This window comes from Pseudopipra pipra, chromosome 2 (assembly GCF_036250125.1).
Source record: "Pseudopipra pipra isolate bDixPip1 chromosome 2, bDixPip1.hap1, whole genome shotgun sequence".
NCBI lineage: Eukaryota > Metazoa > Chordata > Aves > Passeriformes > Pipridae > Pseudopipra > Pseudopipra pipra.
The window spans coordinates 111,289,334-111,296,777 of record NC_087550.1 but is presented as its reverse complement, the minus strand read 5'-3'; the positions used below and the strand labels follow the sequence as shown (position 1 = coordinate 111,296,777).

The window sequence follows — 7,444 nt, the reverse complement described above, 5'->3', positions numbered from 1 at the left end:
CAAGCAAAGGGGCAGAGCAATGCCAGGGTGCTGGTCTGGGATCTGAGTGTTCTCTGTGGGGGAGAGCTGGGGGTTTGATCTGCACCTGGAAATGGAGGGTGATTTGGGGAAGGGTGCCTGTGTGTGTGTAGGGGCGGAGATAGGGCGGGGGAGGGCTTGGAGGCTCCCATCAATGCGGGGACACAGGGTTAGAGAGGCATCCCTTAGCTGTGTGGGCTGTGGTAGCTCTGCTTGGCAGGCTGCTTCTCTGAATCAGCTGTGTATATTCATAAGCGCTGTGCACGCCGGGCCCCGGAGCTGGAAGGCATATCACAAAGGGCACATTTTTAACACTTCTTTTAATCCCTCGATCCTGTGCATTTAAGCCTGAACTGCCTTGCATTTGAACCTCTGCAAATGCCTTTTGCAGCACCCCCCAACCCACAGCCTGCTCTCGAGGGAAACTAATTAAAGCTGCCTGACAGGCTGCTAAATATTAAGAGCCCAATAACGGCGCAGACACAGGGACATCATCATCTGAATGACAAAAGCTGGTAGCCAGTGGTTGCTGATAGATAGAGGGGCCGGGCAGGCTTGTGCCTGCCTTGCTCATCAGCAGACATCCCGGTGCCCTGGGAACACCATCCGCGGAGATCGCTCCAGCACTTTCCGCTCCTTATCCCACGCGTTTCACAGCCAGGCTGAGGCTGGGCTTGCTGCCGATTCATATCACGTAAAACCAGCAGGGCCAGCTGGTTGACGTGGGTTGCGGGGTCCTGACCCTCATTTCTGCCCTTCCTCCAAATATTCTGCAATTACACGTCGATTGCTTGGCGGGGAGAAAAGCAAACACGCTGCGAACGCCGGCGCGCTGTGGTTGCTTGCTCTCAGCCGTAGTGGCTGTGGCACAGGCTGCTGCTAAAGAAAAAAGTGGGTGAAAGGCAGAGCCGGTGTTCCGGGGTTGTTCGTGTCATGGAAAGCCCAAGAGACGCTCCAGGATGACTAGCCACAGGCACAAGTTCTAGCTAGTGTGGAGAAAAAAAAAAAAAAACAGGCATAAAGGAATTTGAAGGAGAAAAAGGGAATTTGAAATTCAGCTAAATCACACATCTCTCTGAAAATTTCATTCCTGCGATTGTTCAGAGCAACACGTACGATTACTTTAGCTGAAAGAAATGATAAAAAGCATTTGGTTTTCTCAGCTCGTTTACTTTCTACATCTGGCAGTGTTTTGTGTGCAGTCAGTCTCACCGTGTTCCCGAGGTAGAGCGCTTGGAAATGGAAGCTGAAGAATAACGGTGCAAGATGTTTATTTTAAACTGTTTTGCAAACGCTTCTGCTTCTAGCGACCAATAGATGAGCTAAAGCCCTTGGCAAAACCGATATGACAATAAATAACATAGCTGTTTGCAGTGTTATTGTAATGGTGAGAAAAACCTCCACGCTCCTTATTTAATATTCAGATACTACCTTGCAGTAGTAGAATGTGCTGGCAGTAACTTTCCCGAAGAAAAACTGCCCTTTGGTCCCTTACTGTCCCAAACGGTGCTGTCACAAAAGGGCTGGAATAGAGATGCGTTTCCTTCATGCACTTCCATGGGGATTGCCATCTGCCCTATAGACTGTCCAGCTCCTCAAAGCTTGACGTCCTCCATAGGAAGGGGCATTAAATGAGCTGGGAAGCAGTGCATTCTTCTGATTTGAGCAGATGCTGAGGAGACACTCTGTGATTGAGGGGCCCGATGGCATGGTCTGTAGTGAGCAGGGTGTTCTGAAAGAACCCAAGATCCAGCACATGGCAGACTTGCATGCGAGACATGCATTGGCAGTTATTCACAGCCTAGAGGCTGCTGGATAAGGATGTTATGGCTCTGGGATGACGTGTGGGTTCAGAGCCATGGTTCCCACCTGGCAAGTCTCTCAGTACTTCAGCTTGATTTGCTCTGGGGAAGAGGGAGGATGAACACAAGTAGAACAAAGCTCTGCAGTTAGGGCACTTCAGGGTCAGAGGGATACAGCCCTCCCAGAGCCCTGAGCACCTTCTCTTCCTCTCCTTGGCAAGTCTGTAGCAGACAACAGAGGCACAAAGGACACTGCAATTTGAAATGGCCTTAAGTGTTTTTCTGTAATGAAGTCAACTGTTGGGGGGAATAATTTTCCATGCTGGTCCAACTGGTCATAAAAAAACCTGTTGGGGAAAATTCAGATGAAGTTTAGCTGCCCTTTAATGTGCAAGTGTGCAAAATCACAGCTCCAGTCCAAAGTGGAGTTCCTCTTTCTTACCTGAGGCACTCTCCCTCTTGAATGTACATGTAACCAGTCTCATCCCCTGGCTTGTTATCCCTTTCTCCAGTGAAGCTGAAATGTTTGATGGAAGCAGGGCAAAACTGCTGGAAACTTTTCCCATGTGCACTCTCTGCTTATCTCACACATTTCTATTAGTGCCCCTAAATCTGCACTAGCAGCACTGAGGGGGGCTTGGCTCACGTTGGTTTAACCCACCCTGGCTAAGTGATCATGATGCTCCCCACATATTCTCCAGGGACTGTTTACAAACTGTCTTTCCACATCCCACTGGATGAGAAGACAGGAGAGAGGATGGATCCCAGGGACAGGACTTCTGCCCTTCAGTCACTCCCAGGTCAGTGGGTTTTGGCAGCCCAGCACAGTACCCAGTGCCTGCACATCATGCATCATTCAGAGCATGGGGATAAAGCCCAGAGTTCTGGCTATGGGTTGCTTAGAAATTTTTTAATAAAATGGCTTTTCCATGAGACAATGCAAGCTCATCAGAGCTGATTTGTTCCCCAGAAGTACAGCAGCTGCTATAAACCTTCACTGAGAAAAGGATGGAATTTCTCCTTAAAGCCAAAGCTGGAGAAGGATATAATATCAGGCCTGCCTGGCTAGTAGCCAAGTGATTATGACAAGGAAAGACTGAGTACAAATCTTTTAGATGACCAGAGCTTGCACTTGAACCTGGGTCTCTGACAGTCAGTGGGTGCTAACTCTCCAGGATCGGGATGTGACATGGGGAAGACAAAGGAAACCAAGAAACCCTGCAAAACCTAAAGCATGCAAGCAAACAAACAAGCCTACCCAAAACAAAACCAAAAAACCAAACCCACGAAAAAACACAACACAAAGAAGCTGGAAGCTGTCATGAATCAGGGAGAATTTCCAGCTACAAGCTTGCTCTCAGCTATCCTTATGCTGAACTGCTTGGCTAAACCCCTAAGGGTATCTCTGAAGTCTCCTTTTCTCTTCCTTCCTCTTTGAATACATACATCATATTCAAACATACATACATACATAAGTTGTAATACACAGAACATATTCAAAGTATTTTACATACAGACTGCATGTAAAGTTTCCATTAAGCCTTCTGGGCTTTGTGCAGTACCTGCAAGAACATCTGCAATGAAGTGGAGATTTAACAAAACCCTCTTTATATAAAAGTTTGAGTCATGGAATCAAATTGTGTTCCACACAGGGGCACAAAAGTAGTACAAAAATTAAGATATTAATTTTAATGTGATCTTAAACGTTGGTTCCAATTAGGCATATGCCCAAGTCCCATTGGAATTAAGCACATCATTTCTTTGCTGAACAGGGAAGGCTGCTGAATCAGGACTCCAGACTGTAAAATTGCTCAATTGCCTTCAAATTTCTGGGGGAAAAAAAATAGTGTGCTCTGAAAGCAATCACAAAATACATTTGGTATTCAAAGAGTATAAGTGAGTGCAGGGATTATAATTAAATCCTTATCTACGAAGCTGCTACTGAGTGACTGTACATTCTGGGTAATTTTTAATGGCCTGAAACTCAAAAACCAGCATAACCAATTTTTTTATTTTTTTTATTTTTTTTGCAGAAGACACAGCTAGTTAGGTATAATTCTGCAACAAATCCATTACTCCAAAACAAGTCCCTGATCCTGCCAGCGACTTTTAATGATGCAAATGTACCAAGGGAAGCCATGGCAGAAGCTACTGGTGTTAATATGGGGCAACAAGCGAGAGTGGAGACCAAATAAAAACGAGGATGGGGTCAAGCCCTGAAATGTGCAGTGGAGCTCTAGCCCTCCTCTTCAGTCCCATGGCTGTTTCTGCCAAGGGCCTGGGAGAAAGCCAGGTGACAATGTGTGACAGAGGAGGAGACATCAGCTGTAACCAGACTCATGAGGGCAAAACCTCTTTTCTCCCTCCTTACCCCTCAACTACTTAACTATGCCATATTTTTTAAAAAAATTGTTTGTCAACACTCTTCACCTGCGTGAAAAACTCAGTGGTACAGTAACAGTAGTTTAGTAAATAAAGTCCCACATTAAAGAAAGGATACACAGGGTGAATTTTCAAACCTGGGTAAATGATGTTTTTTTAAAAAGCTTGGTAAATTAAAAGACAACTTGTCCAATTTTGCTCGACCTTTTGGGAAAATTCATCACACTTTGAAGCCAAACACGCTTTAAATACAGTAATAAAAATATGAGGTTATGGTTCAAAATGGAAAGAGTGGATTGGCTTGCTGGAAAAAGGCTACTGTCTTTCCCAAAAGTGCAGTGAGACTGAGGATGAGCACTTCTTGGGTGTCATTTTCTGTAAAACTGTATTCTTAAAAAAAAGAAATCTTGCCACAATTACAGGATCAAACATGAGGTCTTACCTGACATAAAAGGTCGCATGGCTTTGACTGCAAATGAGTTTTATAAAAAGCCCTTAAGCAGGTCAAAGCATAGCAGGGACACTTTTTGTGGCCCAGTTCCCCTCCCTTCCACAGCTCACCCCCACTGAGGTGGGGTTGTGGTACCACTGGGAAGGCTTCTCCTGGTGGCGAGGGGATGCTGCCATCCCTGGGGAATAAACAGAGACCAAAATAGCCTTGCTACTTATAGACAGGGGTTCCCAGGTCTCAATCCTTCTGCCTTGGGCTCCAGCACCCTTGGCCACCCAGTGCAGGGAGCTGTGCTTCTCACCTTCTCCACCTGCTACTACCGCCCCGGCCAAGCCAGCAGAGCCCTCACCCAGGCATTATGGAAGCGCTGCCCAGGGCTCGACATGACCAAGCTGTGGCACAGGGCCACAGCAACAGAGAGATGGGGACAGGTGTGCCAGGACCCTGAGACTGGTGTGACATCCTTCAGCTTGCTGCATGGTCATCAACTCTCCTGCTTATGCTGCTGTACGACTTCGGGGATGCAATGTCTGAGCTTGTCTTTCATGGTCCTGGGCTTTATTTTTTTTCCCCTGGATGCTGCCTATCTGCACATTTTATTGGCTTCTGTGCATTGGTTGCTAGGTAGCTCCCACTCCTACTCCCTTCTGCTCACCCTTAACTTATTGCTGATCTCTCCGGTAGTTCCTGCATCTTTTAATTACATTAATACCTGCTACAGTCAAATGAAAAAGAAAAAGAAAAAGAAAAAAGGAAAAATGTGCTCCAGGAACAAGCAAAGGCCAGTCAGCACAGCAGGCTTCCCTCTTTTGACTTTATCTTAATCCCCCCTTCCTGCTTTTTCAAGCAGACCCCCTCGAGTCCTTTTCCTTCTCTTGAGAAAAGCCCAGGCATCTCTTGAACTCATTTCTGCACTTTGCCTCAACCGTATCCCCCGTAACTTATTCCATATGTTTGCTTGGCTTTGCCTTCTGCCACAGTTCCCTCTTTACTCCCAGCTCCTGAACCCTCATATCACATCACTGGGGCGCTTTGTTGACTTAATTGGATCATCAGCCTGGCTGTAAAGCTTCCCCAGCCAGCCCTGCTTCCCTCTTCTGGGCTGCTGCCCCCACCCTGAGGCTGTAGAAAAACGTATTTCTGTGCTGGATGTATAAATAGATGATGCAGGTTAAATTTAAAATATATTGAAGCTGATAACCACAGGTGTAGGGGCTGCAATTCATCCACTGGAAACAAAGGCCTCTTTCTGGCAGGGAGTAAAAGGAGAGGGATACCCTGTGGCCTGGAGAGTGAGGAGTGTTTTTCTCCTCCTGATCTCCCCCTGCTCCTCCTCTGCTCCTCTCCTCCTCTCCCCCCGCTTCCCTCCTGCTACCCCTCTGCTCCTCTCTTGCTCCCCACCCTGTTCCCCTCCTGCTGCCTTCTCCCATGCTCCCCCTCCTTCCCGCTCTGTTCCCACCCCCCACTGCTTAAAGGCTCATGCTTGCGCAGGGAGGGCAGGGGGTTTCAAAGGCCCGCAGAGGAGGTCCTGGCTCTGCTCCAGGCTGCAGGATCAGCCAAAGGGCAGCATGTCTGCTGTGCAGGGTGCCTAGAGAGGGCAGGTGTAGGGTCAAGCTGTGTACCCCCACCCACCAGGCCCCCAAAGCTGCCCTAGCACTGAGCACCAGGTGAGGCACGTGTCCCTCTGAACTTATTGCCCAGACTTATGCTAATCTTGGAATTGATTTGATCTTGATGCATCAAACCCACACCAGGGTGTACCAGTGTACTGCAGGCCCTGAGCTGCTCCCCTTGCTTCTGCATCCCACTGCACAGTCGTGAGCAGGAGAAGCACCCATCATCCCTTCTCCTAAGCATGGGTACCTCAGCCTCTGACCTGTGGGAATCTTGGGCTGGTCCCAGTGCAAATGGGACACCCACAAAGCCCGCTGTGGTGCAGGCAGCAGGGAGAGCACCAGCCAGCACTCCGCCAGCCAGGAGGCTACAAATGCATGGCGTAACTCCTCCTTCCACCAAAAATGAATGGCAGGTGTTCTGGTTAGACTGTGATGGAATAGAGGATTTACACAGCTCTAATGCTAATAAAGGCCATTCACTGTCTGGGACGGGAAAGGAAAAAAGAGAAACTTAAAGCCCAGTCTTTCTGTGTTGTTCAATCCCTGGCATGGCCAGCTTCAGAAGGAAAGTGCTGCAGTTAGGGTTAATTTTTCTTCCTGCAAAAAATATTAAGAGCCCTGCCTATGTTTATGAACAGCAGAAGTCTTAGTTGTAGTGTCATACTAATAAAAAGGCTTGCTTGCTCTCACATTTTACTTTACAAAAACTTTGGAGTTGGTGTGGAACTCTGTATCTGAGGAGCCTCACTGGTATCTGGAACCCAGGAACAACTTATCCCTTACCATGCAGACCTCTCAGGATCTAGAGGAGAAAGCACTCATCCTCCCCTCTGCCCAGACAAAACCCTCCTTGTAGATTCACATACCCATGTGCCTTCAAGCCTTGAGCTGAAGGCTGCCAGCTGCAAGACATCCTCAGATCACACTGCTGCTTTGTTCGAACCATAGCCGTGCTGTGGAGCAGGTCTCTCTCTTGGACATTCCCGCAATTTCCTGGGCTGGTTTGAAACCATTACACAGCTTTCTGCTCCTAAGTCTTACTTGAAATGCCACCTGTTGTTGCTGCAGAGTCCAGATGGGAAATGAAGGCAGCAGGAGCCCAGCAGGTCGTCGTTGAATCACCATCCCCGGTGGTATTTAAAAGATGTGTAGATGTGGTGCTTCAGGACATTCTT

At 47.7% G+C, this 7,444-nt stretch overlaps 1 long non-coding RNA gene across 1 annotated transcript; it reads left to right on the top strand.

The window, feature by feature from the left end:
• Positions 1-2,526: 2,526 nt before the first annotated feature.
• On the top strand, positions 2,527-4,314 carry LOC135410294 (uncharacterized). The gene is made up of 2 exons (XR_010428604.1): positions 2,527-2,620; positions 3,854-4,314. It is a non-coding gene; the product is annotated as an uncharacterized LOC135410294 (long non-coding RNA).
• The last annotated feature ends 3,130 nt before the right edge of the window (positions 4,315-7,444 follow it).